This window comes from Oncorhynchus mykiss, chromosome 6 (genome assembly GCF_013265735.2).
Source record: "Oncorhynchus mykiss isolate Arlee chromosome 6, USDA_OmykA_1.1, whole genome shotgun sequence".
NCBI lineage: Eukaryota > Metazoa > Chordata > Actinopteri > Salmoniformes > Salmonidae > Oncorhynchus > Oncorhynchus mykiss.
Window position 1 is genome coordinate 89,167,068 of NC_048570.1, and position 16,683 is coordinate 89,183,750.

Here is a 16,683-nt window from a genome sequence, read left to right on the forward strand (position 1 = left end):
ATCATCACTATCTACCACTGTCACCACATACACATCATCAGTATCTACCACCGTCACCACATACACATCATCAGTATCTACCACCGTCACCACATACACATCATCACTATCTACCACTGTCACCACATACACATCATCACTATCTACCACTGTCACCACATACACATCATCAGTATCTACCACCGTCACCACATACACATCATCAGTATCTACCACCGTCACCACATACACATCATCACTATCTACCACCGTCACCACGCATAGATTCAACACCACATACACATCATCAGTATCTACCACCGTCACCACATACACATCATCAGTATCTACCACCGTCACCACGCATAGATTCAACACCACATACACATCATCACTATCTACCACCGTCACCACGCATAGATTCAACACCACATACACATCATCACTATCTACCACCGTCACCACGCACAGATTCAACACCACATGCACATCATCACTATCTACCACTGTCACCACATACACATCATCACTATCTACCACCGTCACCACGCATAGATTCAACACCACATACACATCATCACAGTCAACATGCAATACAAAGACTGCAATGGTCATGTCATTTTAGCTGCAAAGGAAGCTCATGTGTTGATATTGGTTGGAGTCAGTAGTGATGTTGGTTAGAGTCAGTAGTGTTGATGTTGGTTAGAGTCAGCAGTGATGTTGGTCAGAGTCAGTGTTGATGTTAGTTAGAGTCAGCAGTGATGTTGGTCAGAGTCAGTGTGGATGTTGGTCAGAGTCAGCAATGATGTTGGTTAGAGTCAGCAGTGATGTTGGTCAGAGTCAGTGTTGATGTTGGTTAGAGTCAGTGTTGATGTTGGTTAGAGTCAGCAGTGATGTTGGTCAGAGTCAGTGTGGATGTTGGTCAGAGTCAGCAGTGATGTTGGTTAAGTCAGTGTTGATGTTGGTTAAGTCAGTGTTGATGTTGGTCAGAGTCAGCAGTGATGTTGGTTAAGTCAGTGTTGATGTTGGTTAAGTCAGTGTTGATGTTGGTCAGAGTCAGCAATGATGTTGGTTAGAATCAGCAATGATGTTGGTTAGAGTCAGCAATAATGTTGGTTAAGTCAGTGTTGATGTTGGTCAGAGTCAGCAATGATGTTGGTTAGAGTTAGCAATGATGTTGGTTAGAGTCAGCAATAATGTTGGTTAAGTCAGTGTTGATGTTGGTCAGAGTCAGCAATGATGTTGGTTAGAGTTAGCAATGATGTTGGTTAGAATCAGCAATAATGTTGGTTAAGTCAGTGTTGATGTTGGTTAAGTCAGTGTTGATGTTGGTCAGAGTCAGCAGTGATGTTGGTTAAGTCAGTGTTGATGTTGGTTAAGTCAGTGTTGATGTTAGTTAGAGTCAGCAATGATGTTGGTTAAGTCAGTGTTGATGTTAGTTAGAGTCAGCAATGATGTTGGTTAAGTCAGTGTTGATGTTAGTTAGAGTCAACAATGATGTTGGTTAAGTCAGTGTGGATGTTGGTTAGAGTCAGTGTTGATGTTGGTTAGAGTCAGCAATGATGTTGGTCAGAGTCAGTGTGGATGTTGGTTAGAGTCAGCAATGATGTTGGTCAGAGTCAGTGTTGATGTTGGTTAGAGTCAGCAATGATGTTGGTTAAGTCAGTGTGGATGTTGGTTAGAGTCAGTGTTGATGTTGGGTAGAGTCAGCAATGATGTTGGTCAGAGTCAGTGTTGATGTTCGTTAGAGTCAGCAATGATGTTGGTTAAGTCAGTGTGGATGTTAGTTAGAGTCAGCAATGATGTTGGTCAGAGTCAGTGTTGATGTTAGTTAGAGTCAGCAATGATGTTGGTCAGAGTCAGTGTTGATGTTGGTCAGTGTCAGTGTTGATGTTAGTTAGAGTCAGCAATGATGTTGGTCAGAGTCAGTGTTGATGTTCGTTAGAGTCAGCAATGATGTTGGTTAAGTCAGTGTGGATGTTAGTTAGAGTCAGCAATGATGTTGGTCAGTCAGTGTTGATGTTAGTTAGAGTCAGCAATGATGTTGGTCAGAGTCAGTGTTGATGTTGGTCAGTGTCAGTGTTGATGTTAGTTAGAGTCAGCAATGATGTTGGTCAGAGTCAGTGTTGATGTTAGTTAGAGTCAGCAAAGATGTTGGTCAGAGTCAGTGTTGATGTTGGTCAGAGTCAGTGTTGATGTTAGTTAGAGTCAGCAATGATGTTGGTCAGAGTCAGTGTTGATGTTAGTTAGAGTCAGCAGTGATGTTGGTCAGAGTCAGTGTGGATGTTAGTTAGAGTCAGCAGTGATGTTGGTCAGAGTCAGTGTGGATGTTGGTTAGAGTCAGTTGTGATGTTGGTTAGAGTCAGTTGTGATGTTGGTTAGAGTCAACAGTGATGTTGGTTAGAGTCAGTGTTGATGTTGGTTAGAGTCAGTTGTGATGTTGGTTAGAGTCAGTAGTGATGTTGGTTAGAGTCAGTGTTGATGTTGGTCAGAGTCAGAGTCAGTAGTGATGTTGGTTGGAGTCAGTAGTGATGTTGGTTGGAGTCAGTAGTGATGTTGGTAAGAGTCAGTAGTTACTTTGGTTAGAGTCAGTGGTGTTGATGTTGGTTAGAGTCAGTGGTGTTGATGTTGGTCAGAGTCAGTGTTGATGTTGGTTAGGGTCAGTGTTGATGTTGGTCAGAGTCAGTAGTGATGTTGGTTAGAGTCAGTGTTGATGTTGGTAAGAGTCAGTAGTTACGTTGGTTAGAGTCAGTGGTGTTGATGTTGGTTAGAGTCAGTGGTGTTGATGTTGGTCAGAGTCAGTGTTGATGTTGGTTAGAGTCAGTATTGATGTTGGTTAGAGTCAGTAGTGTTGATGTTGGTTAGAGTCAGTAGTGATGTTGGTTAGAGTCAGTAGTGATGTTGGTTAGAGTCAGTAGTGATGTTGGTTAGTCAGCGGTGTTGATGTTGGTTAGAGTCAGTAGTTATGTTGGTTAGAGTCAGTAGTGATGTTGGTTAGAGTCAGTAGTGATGTTGGTTAGTCAGCGGTGTTGATGTTGGTTAGAGTCAGTAGTGATGTTGGTCAGAGTCAGTAGTGATGTTGGTTAGAGTCAGTAGTGATGTTGGTTAGAGTCAGTAGTGATGTTGGTCAGAGTCAGTAGTGATGTTGGTTAGAGTCAGCAGTGATGTTGGTTAGAGTCAGCAGTGATGTTGGTTAGAGTCAGCAGTGATGTTGGTCAGAGTCAGTAGTGATGTTGGTCAGAGTCAGCAGTGATGTTGGTTAGAGTCAGCAGTGATGTTGGTTAGAGTCAGTAGTGATGTTGGTTAGAGTCAGTATTGATGTTGGTTAGAGTCATCAGTGATGTTGGTTAGAGTGAGTAGTGATGTTGGTTAGAGTCAGCAGTGATGTTGGTTAGAGTCAGCAGTGATGTTGGTTAGAGTCATCAGTGATGTTGGTTAGAGTCAGTATTGATGTTGGTTAGAGTCAGTAGGGTTGATGTTGGTTAGAGTCAGTATTGATGTTGGTTAGAGTCAGTATTGATGTTGGTTAGAGTCAGTAGGGTTGATGTTGGTTAGAGTCAGTAATGATGTTGGTTAGAGTCAGCAGTGATGTTGGTTAGAGTCAGTAGGGTTGATGTTGGTTAGAGTCAGCAGTGATGTTGGTCAGAGTCAGTGTTGATGTTAGTTAGAGTCAGCAGTGATGTTGGTCAGAGTCAGTGTGGATGTTGGTCAGAGTCAGCAATGATGTTGGTTAGAGTCAGCAGTGATGTTGGTCAGAGTCAGCAGTGATGTTGGTTAAGTCAGTGTTGATGTTGGTTAAGTCAGTGTTGATGTTGGTCAGAGTCAGCAATGATGTTGGTTAGAATCAGCAATGATGTTGGTTAGAGTCAGCCATAATGTTGGTTAAGTCAGTGTTGATGTTGGTCAGAGTCAGCAATGATGTTGGTTAGAGTTAGCAATGATGTTGGTTAGAGTCAGCAATAATGTTGGTTAAGTCAGTGTTGATGTTGGTCAGAGTCAGCAATGATGTTGGTTAGAGTTAGCAATGATGTTGGTTAGAATCAGCAATAATGTTGGTTAAGTCAGTGTTGATGTTGGTTAAGTCAGTGTTGATGTTGGTCAGAGTCAGCAGTGATGTTGGTTAAGTCAGTGTTGATGTTGGTTAAGTCAGTGTTGATGTTAGTTAGAGTCAGCAATGATGTTGGTTAAGTCAGTGTTGATGTTAGTTAGAGTCAGCAATGATGTTGGTTAAGTCAGTGTTGATGTTAGTTAGAGTCAGCAATGATGTTGGTTAAGTCAGTGTGGATGTTGGTTAGAGTCAGTGTTGATGTTGGTTAGAGTCAGCAATGATGTTGGTCAGAGTCAGTGTGGATGTTGGTTAGAGTCAGCAATGATGTTGGTCAGAGTCAGTGTTGATGTTGGTTAGAGTCAGCAATGATGTTGGTTAAGTCAGTGTGGATGTTGGTTAGAGTCAGTGTTGATGTTGGGTAGAGTCAGCAATGATGTTGGTCAGAGTCAGTGTTGATGTTCGTTAGAGTCAGCAATGATGTTGGTTAAGTCAGTGTGGATGTTAGTTAGAGTCAGCAATGATGTTGGTCAGAGTCAGTGTTGATGTTAGTTAGAGTCAGCAATGATGTTGGTCAGAGTCAGTGTTGATGTTGGTCAGTGTCAGTGTTGATGTTAGTTAGAGTCAGCAATGATGTTGGTCAGAGTCAGTGTTGATGTTCGTTAGAGTCAGCAATGATGTTGGTTAAGTCAGTGTGGATGTTAGTTAGAGTCAGCAATGATGTTGGTCAGTCAGTGTTGATGTTAGTTAGAGTCAGCAATGATGTTGGTCAGAGTCAGTGTTGATGTTGGTCAGTGTCAGTGTTGATGTTAGTTAGAGTCAGCAATGATGTTGGTCAGAGTCAGTGTTGATGTTAGTTAGAGTCAGCAAAGATGTTGGTCAGAGTCAGTGTTGATGTTGGTCAGAGTCAGTGTTGATGTTAGTTAGAGTCAGCAATGATGTTGGTCAGAGTCAGTGTTGATGTTAGTTAGAGTCAGCAGTGATGTTGGTCAGAGTCAGTGTGGATGTTAGTTAGAGTCAGCAGTGATGTTGTTCAGAGTCAGTGTGGATGTTGGTTAGAGTCAGTTGTGATGTTGGTTAGAGTCAGTTGTGATGTTGGTTAGAGTCAACAGTGATGTTGGTTAGAGTCAGTGTTGATGTTGGTTAGAGTCAGTTGTGATGTTGGTTAGAGTCAGTAGTGATGTTGGTTAGAGTCAGTGTTGATGTTGGTCAGAGTCAGAGTCAGTAGTGATGTTGGTTGGAGTCAGTAGTGATGTTGGTTGGAGTCAGTAGTGATGTTGGTAAGAGTCAGTAGTTACTTTGGTTAGAGTCAGTGGTGTTGATGTTGGTTAGAGTCAGTGGTGTTGATGTTGGTCAGAGTCAGTGTTGATGTTGGTTAGGGTCAGTGTTGATGTTGGTCAGAGTCAGTAGTGATGTTGGTTAGAGTCAGTGTTGATGTTGGTAAGAGTCAGTAGTTACGTTGGTTAGAGTCAGTGGTGTTGATGTTGGTTAGAGTCAGTGGTGTTGATGTTGGTCAGAGTCAGTGTTGATGTTGGTTAGAGTCAGTATTGATGTTGGTTAGAGTCAGTAGTGTTGATGTTGGTTAGAGTCAGTAGTGATGTTGGTTAGAGTCAGTAGTGATGTTGGTTAGAGTCAGTAGTGATGTTGGTTAGTCAGCGGTGTTGATGTTGGTTCGAGTCAGTAGTTATGTTGGTTAGAGTCAGTAGTGATGTTGGTTAGAGTCAGTAGTGATGTTGGTTAGTCAGCGGTGTTGATGTTGGTTAGAGTCAGTAGTGATGTTGGTCAGAGTCAGTAGTGATGTTGGTTAGAGTCAGTAGTGATGTTGGTTAGAGTCAGTAGTGATGTTGGTTAGAGTCAGTAGTGATGTTGGTCAGAGTCAGTAGTGATGTTGGTTAGAGTCAGCAGTGATGTTGGTTAGAGTCAGCAGTGATGTTGGTTAGAGTCAGCAGTGATGTTGGTCAGAGTCAGTAGTGATGTTGGTCAGAGTCAGCAGTGATGTTGGTTAGAGTCAGCAGTGATGTTGGTTAGAGTCAGTAGTGATGTTGGTTAGAGTCAGTATTGATGTTGGTTAGAGTCATCAGTGATGTTGGTTAGAGTGAGTAGTGATGTTGGTTAGAGTCAGCAGTGATGTTGGTTAGAGTCAGCAGTGATGTTGGTTAGAGTCATCAGTGATGTTGGTTAGAGTCAGTATTGATGTTGGTTAGAGTCAGTAGGGTTGATGTTGGTTAGAGTCAGTATTGATGTTGGTTAGAGTCAGTATTGATGTTGGTTAGAGTCAGTAGGGTTGATGTTGGTTAGAGTCAGTATTGATGTTGGTTAGAGTCAGCAGTGATGTTGGTTAGAGTCAGTAGGGTTGATGTTGGTTAGAGTCAGCAGTGATGTTGGTCAGAGTCAGTGTTGATGTTAGTTAGAGTCAGCAGTGATGTTGGTCAGAGTCAGTGTGGATGTTGGTCAGAGTCAGCAATGATGTTGGTTAGAGTCAGCAGTGATGTTGGTCAGAGTCAGTGTTGATGTTGGTTAGAGTCAGTGTTGATGTTGGTTAGAGTCAGCAGTGATGTTGGTCAGAGTCAGTGTGGATGTTGGTCAGAGTCAGCAGTGATGTTGGTTAAGTCAGTGTTGATGTTGGTTAAGTCAGTGTTGATGTTGGTCAGAGTCAGCAGTGATGTTGGTTAAGTCAGTGTTGATGTTGGTTAAGTCAGTGTTGATGTTGGTCAGAGTCAGCAATGATGTTGGTTAGAATCAGCAATGATGTTGGTTAGAGTCAGCAATAATGTTGGTTAAGTCAGTGTTGATGTTGGTCAGAGTCAGCAATGATGTTGGTTAGAGTTAGCAATGATGTTGGTTAGAGTCAGCAATAATGTTGGTTAAGTCAGTGTTGATGTTGGTCAGAGTCAGCAATGATGTTGGTTAGAGTTAGCAATGATGTTGGTTAGAATCAGCAATAATGTTGGTTAAGTCAGTGTTGATGTTGGTTAAGTCAGTGTTGATGTTGGTCAGAGTCAGCAGTGATGTTGGTTAAGTCAGTGTTGATGTTGGTTAAGTCAGTGTTGATGTTAGTTAGAGTCAGCAATGATGTTGGTTAAGTCAGTGTTGATGTTAGTTAGAGTCAGCAATGATGTTGGTTAAGTCAGTGTTGATGTTAGTTAGAGTCAGCAATGATGTTGGTTAAGTCAGTGTGGATGTTGGTTAGAGTCAGTGTTGATGTTGGTTAGAGTCAGCAATGATGTTGGTCAGAGTCAGTGTGGATGTTGGTTAGAGTCAGCAATGATGTTGGTCAGAGTCAGTGTTGATGTTGGTTAGAGTCAGCAATGATGTTGGTTAAGTCAGTGTGGATGTTGGTTAGAGTCAGTGTTGATGTTGGTTAGAGTCAGCAATGATGTTGGTCAGAGTCAGTGTTGATGTTCGTTAGAGTCAGCAATGATGTTGGTCAGAGTCAGTGTTGATGTTGGTTAGAGTCAGTGTTGATGTTGGTTAGAGTCAGCAATGATGTTGGTCAGAGTCAGTGTGGATGTTAGTTAGAGTCAGCAATGATGTTGGTCAGAGTCAGTGTTGATGTTAGTTAGAGTCAGCAATGATGTTGGTCAGAGTCAGTGTTGATGTTGGTCAGTGTCAGTGTTGATGTTAGTTAGAGTCAGCAATGATGTTGTTCAGAGTCAGTGTTGATGTTCGTTAGAGTCAGCAATGATGTTGGTTAAGTCAGTGTGGATGTTAGTTAGAGTCAGCAATGATGTTGGTCAGAGTCAGTGTTGATGTTAGTTAGAGTCAGCAATGATGTTGGTCAGAGTCAGTGTTGATGTTGGTCAGTGTCAGTGTTGATGTTAGTTAGAGTCAGCAATGATGTTGGTCAGAGTCAGTGTTGATGTTAGTTAGAGTCAGCAAAGATGTTGGTCAGAGTCAGTGTTGATGTTGGTCAGAGTCAGTGTTGATGTTAGTTAGAGTCAGCAATGATGTTGGTCAGAGTCAGTGTTGATGTTAGTTAGAGTCAGCAGTGATGTTGGTCAGAGTCAGTGTGGATGTTAGTTAGAGTCAGCAGTGATGTTGGTCAGAGTCAGTGTGGATGTTGGTTAGAGTCAGTTGTGATGTTGGTTAGAGTCAGTTGTGATGTTGGTTAGAGTCAACAGTGATGTTGGTTAGAGTCAGTGTTGATGTTGGTTAGAGTCAGTTGTGATGTTGGTTAGAGTCAGTAGTGATGTTGGTTAGAGTCAGTGTTGATGTTGGTCAGAGTCAGAGTCAGTAGTGATGTTGGTTGGAGTCAGTAGTGATGTTGGTTGGAGTCAGTAGTGATGTTGGTAAGAGTCAGTAGTTACGTTGGTTAGAGTCAGTGGTGTTGATGTTGGTTAGAGTCAGTGGTGTTGATGTTGGTCAGAGTCAGTGTTGATGTTGGTTAGGGTCAGTGTTGATGTTGGTCAGAGTCAGTAGTGATGTTGGTTAGAGTCAGTGTTGATGTTGGTAAGAGTCAGTAGTTACGTTGGTTAGAGTCAGTGGTGTTGATGTTGGTTAGAGTCAGTGGTGTTGATGTTGGTCAGAGTCAGTGTTGATGTTGGTTAGAGTCAGTATTGATGTTGGTTAGAGTCAGTAGTGTTGATGTTGGTTAGAGTCAGTAGTGATGTTGGTTAGAGTCAGTAGTGATGTTGGTTAGAGTCAGTAGTGATGTTGGTTAGTCAGCGGTGTTGATGTTGGTTAGAGTCAGTAGTTATGTTGGTTAGAGTCAGTAGTGATGTTGGTTAGAGTCAGTAGTGATGTTGGTTAGTCAGCGGTGTTGATGTTGGTTAGAGTCAGTAGTGATGTTGGTCAGAGTCAGTAGTGATGTTGGTTAGAGTCAGTAGTGATGTTGGTTAGAGTCAGTAGTGATGTTGGTTAGAGTCAGTAGTGATGTTGGTCAGAGTCAGTAGTGATGTTGGTTAGAGTCAGCAGTGATGTTGGTTAGAGTCAGCAGTGATGTTGGTTAGAGTCAGCAGTGATGTTGGTCAGAGTCAGTAGTGATGTTGGTCAGAGTCAGCAGTGATGTTGGTTAGAGTCAGCAGTGATGTTGGTTAGAGTCAGTAGTGATGTTGGTCAGAGTCAGTAGTGATGTTGGTTAGAGTCAGTGTTGATGTTCGTTAGAGTCAGCAATGATGTTGGTCAGAGTCAGTGTTGATGTTGGTTAGAGTCAGTGTTGATGTTGGTTAGAGTCAGCAATGATGTTGGTCAGAGTCAGTGTGGATGTTAGTTAGAGTCAGCAATGATGTTGGTCAGAGTCAGTGTTGATGTTAGTTAGAGTCAGCAATGATGTTGGTCAGAGTCAGTGTTGATGTTGGTCAGTGTCAGTGTTGATGTTAGTTAGAGTCAGCAATGATGTTGTTCAGAGTCAGTGTTGATGTTCGTTAGAGTCAGCAATGATGTTGGTTAAGTCAGTGTGGATGTTAGTTAGAGTCAGCAATGATGTTGGTCAGAGTCAGTGTTGATGTTAGTTAGAGTCAGCAATGATGTTGGTCAGAGTCAGTGTTGATGTTGGTCAGTGTCAGTGTTGATGTTAGTTAGAGTCAGCAATGATGTTGGTCAGAGTCAGTGTTGATGTTAGTTAGAGTCAGCAAAGATGTTGGTCAGAGTCAGTGTTGATGTTGGTCAGAGTCAGTGTTGATGTTAGTTAGAGTCAGCAATGATGTTGGTCAGAGTCAGTGTTGATGTTAGTTAGAGTCAGCAGTGATGTTGGTCAGAGTCAGTGTGGATGTTAGTTAGAGTCAGCAGTGATGTTGGTCAGAGTCAGTGTGGATGTTGGTTAGAGTCAGTTGTGATGTTGGTTAGAGTCAGTTGTGATGTTGGTTAGAGTCAACAGTGATGTTGGTTAGAGTCAGTGTTGATGTTGGTTAGAGTCAGTTGTGATGTTGGTTAGAGTCAGTAGTGATGTTGGTTAGAGTCAGTGTTGATGTTGGTCAGAGTCAGAGTCAGTAGTGATGTTGGTTGGAGTCAGTAGTGATGTTGGTTGGAGTCAGTAGTGATGTTGGTAAGAGTCAGTAGTTACGTTGGTTAGAGTCAGTGGTGTTGATGTTGGTTAGAGTCAGTGGTGTTGATGTTGGTCAGAGTCAGTGTTGATGTTGGTTAGGGTCAGTGTTGATGTTGGTCAGAGTCAGTAGTGATGTTGGTTAGAGTCAGTGTTGATGTTGGTAAGAGTCAGTAGTTACGTTGGTTAGAGTCAGTGGTGTTGATGTTGGTTAGAGTCAGTGGTGTTGATGTTGGTCAGAGTCAGTGTTGATGTTGGTTAGAGTCAGTATTGATGTTGGTTAGAGTCAGTAGTGTTGATGTTGGTTAGAGTCAGTAGTGATGTTGGTTAGAGTCAGTAGTGATGTTGGTTAGAGTCAGTAGTGATGTTGGTTAGTCAGCGGTGTTGATGTTGGTTAGAGTCAGTAGTTATGTTGGTTAGAGTCAGTAGTGATGTTGGTTAGAGTCAGTAGTGATGTTGGTTAGTCAGCGGTGTTGATGTTGGTTAGAGTCAGTAGTGATGTTGGTCAGAGTCAGTAGTGATGTTGGTTAGAGTCAGTAGTGATGTTGGTTAGAGTCAGTAGTGATGTTGGTTAGAGTCAGTAGTGATGTTGGTCAGAGTCAGTAGTGATGTTGGTTAGAGTCAGCAGTGATGTTGGTTAGAGTCAGCAGTGATGTTGGTTAGAGTCAGCAGTGATGTTGGTCAGAGTCAGTAGTGATGTTGGTCAGAGTCAGCAGTGATGTTGGTTAGAGTCAGCAGTGATGTTGGTTAGAGTCAGTAGTGATGTTGGTCAGAGTCAGTAGTGATGTTGGTTAGAGTCAGTGTTGATGTTCGTTAGAGTCAGCAATGATGTTGGTCAGAGTCAGTGTTGATGTTGGTTAGAGTCAGTGTTGATGTTGGTTAGAGTCAGCAATGATGTTGGTCAGAGTCAGTGTGGATGTTAGTTAGAGTCAGCAATGATGTTGGTCAGAGTCAGTGTTGATGTTAGTTAGAGTCAGCAATGATGTTGGTCAGAGTCAGTGTTGATGTTGGTCAGTGTCAGTGTTGATGTTAGTTAGAGTCAGCAATGATGTTGTTCAGAGTCAGTGTTGATGTTCGTTAGAGTCAGCAATGATGTTGGTTAAGTCAGTGTGGATGTTAGTTAGAGTCAGCAATGATGTTGGTCAGAGTCAGTGTTGATGTTAGTTAGAGTCAGCAATGATGTTGGTCAGAGTCAGTGTTGATGTTGGTCAGTGTCAGTGTTGATGTTAGTTAGAGTCAGCAATGATGTTGGTCAGAGTCAGTGTTGATGTTAGTTAGAGTCAGCAAAGATGTTGGTCAGAGTCAGTGTTGATGTTGGTCAGAGTCAGTGTTGATGTTAGTTAGAGTCAGCAATGATGTTGGTCAGAGTCAGTGTTGATGTTAGTTAGAGTCAGCAGTGATGTTGGTCAGAGTCAGTGTGGATGTTAGTTAGAGTCAGCAGTGATGTTGGTCAGAGTCAGTGTGGATGTTGGTTAGAGTCAGTTGTGATGTTGGTTAGAGTCAGTTGTGATGTTGGTTAGAGTCAACAGTGATGTTGGTTAGAGTCAGTGTTGATGTTGGTTAGAGTCAGTTGTGATGTTGGTTAGAGTCAGTAGTGATGTTGGTTAGAGTCAGTGTTGATGTTGGTCAGAGTCAGAGTCAGTAGTGATGTTGGTTGGAGTCAGTAGTGATGTTGGTTGGAGTCAGTAGTGATGTTGGTAAGAGTCAGTAGTTACGTTGGTTAGAGTCAGTGGTGTTGATGTTGGTTAGAGTCAGTGGTGTTGATGTTGGTCAGAGTCAGTGTTGATGTTGGTTAGGGTCAGTGTTGATGTTGGTCAGAGTCAGTAGTGATGTTGGTTAGAGTCAGTGTTGATGTTGGTAAGAGTCAGTAGTTACGTTGGTTAGAGTCAGTGGTGTTGATGTTGGTTAGAGTCAGTGGTGTTGATGTTGGTCAGAGTCAGTGTTGATGTTGGTTAGAGTCAGTATTGATGTTGGTTAGAGTCAGTAGTGTTGATGTTGGTTAGAGTCAGTAGTGATGTTGGTTAGAGTCAGTAGTGATGTTGGTTAGAGTCAGTAGTGATGTTGGTTAGTCAGCGGTGTTGATGTTGGTTAGAGTCAGTAGTTATGTTGGTTAGAGTCAGTAGTGATGTTGGTTAGAGTCAGTAGTGATGTTGGTTAGTCAGCGGTGTTGATGTTGGTTAGAGTCAGTAGTGATGTTGGTCAGAGTCAGTAGTGATGTTGGTTAGAGTCAGTAGTGATGTTGGTTAGAGTCAGTAGTGATGTTGGTTAGAGTCAGTAGTGATGTTGGTCAGAGTCAGTAGTGATGTTGGTTAGAGTCAGCAGTGATGTTGGTTAGAGTCAGCAGTGATGTTGGTTAGAGTCAGCAGTGATGTTGGTCAGAGTCAGTAGTGATGTTGGTCAGAGTCAGCAGTGATGTTGGTTAGAGTCAGCAGTGATGTTGGTTAGAGTCAGTAGTGATGTTGGTTAGAGTCAGTATTGATGTTGGTTAGAGTCATCAGTGATGTTGGTTAGAGTGAGTAGTGATGTTGGTTAGAGTCAGCAGTGATGTTGGTTAGAGTCAGCAGTGATGTTGGTTAGAGTCATCAGTGATGTTGGTTAGAGTCAGTATTGATGTTGGTTAGAGTCAGTAGGGTTGATGTTGGTTAGAGTCAGTATTGATGTTGGTTAGAGTCAGTATTGATGTTGGTTAGAGTCAGTAGGGTTGATGTTGGTTAGAGTCAGTATTGATGTTGGTTAGAGTCAGCAGTGATGTTGGTTAGAGTCAGTAGGGTTGATGTTGGTTAGAGTCAGTATTGATGTTGGTTAGAGTCAGTATTGATGTTGGTTAGAGTCAGTAGAATGGTGTTGGTTAGAGTCAGTATTGATGTTGGTTAGAGTCATCAGTGATGTTGGTTAGAGTCAGTATTGATGTTGGTCAGAGTCAGTAGGGTTGATGTTGGTTGGAGTCAGTAGTGATGTTGGTTAGAGTCAGTAGTAATGTTGGTAAGAGTCAGTAGGGTTGATGTTGGTTGGAGTCAGTAGTGATGTTGGTCAGAGTCAGTAGGGTTGATGTTGGTTAGAGTCAGTAGTGATGTTGGTTAGAGTCATCAGTGATGTTGGTTAGAGTCAGTAGGGTTGATGTTGGTCAGAGTCAGTATTGATGTTGGTCAGAGTCAGTAGGGTTGATGTTGGTCAGAGTCAGTATTGATGTTGGTCAGAGTCAGTAGGGTTGATGTTGGTTGGAGTCAGTAGTGATGTTGGTTAGAGTCAGTAGTGATGTTGGTTAGAGTCAGTAGTGATGTTGGTTAGAGTCAGCAGTGATGTTGGTTAGAGTCAGTAGTGATGTTGGTTAGAATCAGCAATGATGTTGGTTGGAGTCAGTAGTGATGTTGGTTAGAGTCAGCAGTGATGTTGGTTAGAGTCAGCAGTGATGTTGGTTAGAGTCAGTAGTGATGTTGGTTAGAGTCAGTAGTGATGTTGGTTAGAGTCATCAGTGATGTTGGTTAGAGTCAGTATTGATGTGGGTTAGAGTCAGTAGTGATGTTGGTCAGAGTCAGTAGTGATGTTGGTTGGAGTCAGTAGTGATGTTGGTTAGAGTCAGTATTGATGTGGGTTAGAGTCAGTAGGGTTGATGTTGGTCAGAGTCAGTATTGATGTTGGTTAGAGTCAGCAGTGATGTTGGTCAGAGTCAGTGTTGATGTTGGTTAGAGTCAGTAGTGATGTTGGTTAGAGTCAGTAGGGTTGATGTTGGTCAGAGTCAGTAGGGTTGATGTTGGTTAGAGTCAGCAGTGATGTTGGTTAGAGTCAGTAGGGTTGATGTTGGTCAGAGTCAGTATTGATGTTGGTCAGAGTCAGTATTGATGTTGGTTAGAGTCAGTAGTGTTGATGTTGGTCAGAGTCAGTATTGATGTTGGTCAGAGTCAGTATTGATGTTGGTCAGAGTCAATATTGATGTTGGTCAGAGTCAGTATTGATGTTGGTTAGAGTCAGCAGTGATGTTGGTTAGAGTCAGTAGGGTTGATGTTGGTCAGAGTCAGTATTGATGTTGGTCAGAGTCAGTAGTGATGTTGGTTAGAGTCAGTAGTGTTGATGTTGGTTAGAGTCAGTAGGGTTGATGTTGGTTAGAGTCAGCAGTGATGTTGGTTAGAGTCAGTAGGGTTGATGTTGGTCAGAGTCAGTATTGATGTTGGTCAGAGTCAGTAGTGATGTTGGTTAGAGTCAGCAGTGATGTTGGTCAGAGTCAGTATTGATGTTGGTCAGAGTCAGTATTGATGTTGGTTAGAGTCAGCAGTGATGTTGGTCAGAGTCAGTATTGATGTTGGTCAGAGTCAGTAGTGATGTTGGTTAGAGTCAGCAGTGATGTTGGTTAGAGTCAGCAGTGATGTTGGTCAGAGTCAGCAGTGATGTTGGTTAGAGTCAGTAGGGTTGATGTTGGTCAGAGTCAGTATTGATGTTGGTCAGAGTCAGTATTGATGTTGGTCAGAGTCAGTATTGATGTTGGTTAGAGTCAGTATTGATGTTGGTTAGAGTCAGCAGTGATGTTGGTCAGAGTCAGTATTGATGTTGGTTGGAGTCAGTAGTGATGTTGGTTAGAGTCAGTGTTGATGTTGGTTAGAGTCAGCAGTGATGTTGGTCAGAGTCAGTATTGATGTTGGTCAGAGTCAGTAGTGATGTTGGTTAGAGTCAGTGTTGATGTTGGTTAGAGTCAGCAGTGATGTTGGTCAGAGTCAGTATTGATGTTGGTCAGAGTCAGTAGTGATGTTGGTTAGAGTCAGCAGTGATGTTGGTTAGAGTCAGCAGTGATGTTGGTCAGAGTCAGCAGTGATGTTGGTTAGAGTCAGTAGGGTTGATGTTGGTCAGAGTCAGTATTGATGTTGGTCAGAGTCAGTATTGATGTTGGTCAGAGTCAGTATTGATGTTGGTTAGAGTCAGTATTGATGTTGGTTAGAGTCAGCAGTGATGTTGGTCAGAGTCAGTATTGATGTTGGTTAGAGTCAGTAGTGATGTTGGTTAGAGTCAGTATTGATGTTGGTCAGAGTCAGTGTTGATGTTGGTTAGAGTCAGTAGTGATGTTGGTTAGAGTCAGTAGTGTTGATGTTGGTTAGAGTCAGTAGTGTTGATGTTGGTCAGAGTCAGTATTGATGTTGGTCAGAGTCAGTGTTGATGTTGGTTAGAGTCAGTAGTGATGTTGGTTAGAGTCAGTAGTGTTGATGTTGGTCAGAGTCAGTAGTGATGTTGGTTAGAGTCAGCAGTGATGTTGGTTATAGTCAGTATTGATGTTGGTTAGAGTCAGTAGTGATGTTGGTTAGAGTAAGCAGTGATGTTGGTTATAGTCAGTATTGATGTTGGTCAGAGTCAGTAGTGATGTTGGTTGGAGTCAGTAGTGATGTTGGTAAGAGTCAGTAGTTACGTTGGTTAGAGTCAGTGGTGTTGATGTTGGTTAGAGTCAGTGGTGTTGATGTTGGTCAGAGTCAGTGTTGATGTTGGTTAGGGTCAGTGTTGATGTTGGTCAGAGTCAGTAGTGATGTTGGTTAGAGTCAGTGTTGATGTTGGTAAGAGTCAGTAGTTACGTTGGTTAGAGTCAGTGGTGTTGATGTTGGTTAGAGTCAGTGGTGTTGATGTTGGTCAGAGTCAGTGTTGATGTTGGTTAGAGTCAGTATTGATGTTGGTTAGAGTCAGTAGTGTTGATGTTGGTTAGAGTCAGTAGTGATGTTGGTTAGTCAGCGGTGTTGATGTTGGTTAGAGTCAGTAGTTATGTTGGTTAGAGTCAGTAGTGATGTTGGTTAGAGTCAGTAGTGATGTTGGTTAGTCAGCGGTGTTGATGTTGGTTAGAGTCAGTAGTGATGTTGGTCAGAGTCAGTAGTGATGTTGGTTAGAGTCAGTAGTGATGTTGGTTAGAGTCAGTAGTGATGTTGGTTAGAGTCAGTAGTGATGTTGGTCAGAGTCAGTAGTGATGTTGGTTAGAGTCAGCAGTGATGTTGGTTAGAGTCAGCAGTGATGTTGGTCAGAGTCAGTAGTGATGTTGGTCAGAGTCAGCAGTGATGTTGGTTAGAGTCAGCAGTGATGTTGGTTAGAGTCAGTAGTGATGTTGGTTAGAGTCAGTATTGATGTTGGTCAGAGTCAGTGTTGATGTTGGTTAGAGTCATCAGTGATGTTGGTTAGAGTCAGTAGTGATGTTGGTTAGAGTCAGCAGTGATGTTGGTTAGAGTCAGCAGTGATGTTGGTTAGAGTCATCAGTGATGTTGGTTAGAGTCAGTATTGATGTTGGTTAGAGTCAGTAGGGTTGATGTTGGTTAGAGTCAGTATTGATGTTGGTTAGAGTCAGTATTGATGTTGGTTAGAGTCAGTAGGGTTGATGTTGGTTAGAGTCAGTATTGATGTTGGTTAGAGTCAGCAGTGATGTTGGTTAGAGTCAGTAGGGTTGATGTTGGTTAGAGTCAGTATTGATGTTGGTTAGAGTCAGTATTGATGTTGGTTAGAGTCAGTAGGGTTGATGTTGGTTAGAGTCAGTATTGATGTTGGTTAGAGTCATCAGTGATGTTGGTTAGAGTCAGTATTGATGTTGGTCAGAGTCAGTAGGGTTGATGTTGGTTGGAGTCAGTAGTAATGTTGGTTAGAGTCAGTAGTGATGCTGGTAAGAGTCAGTAGGGTTGATGTTGGTTGGAGTCAGTAGTGATGTTGGTCAGAGTCAGTAGGGTTG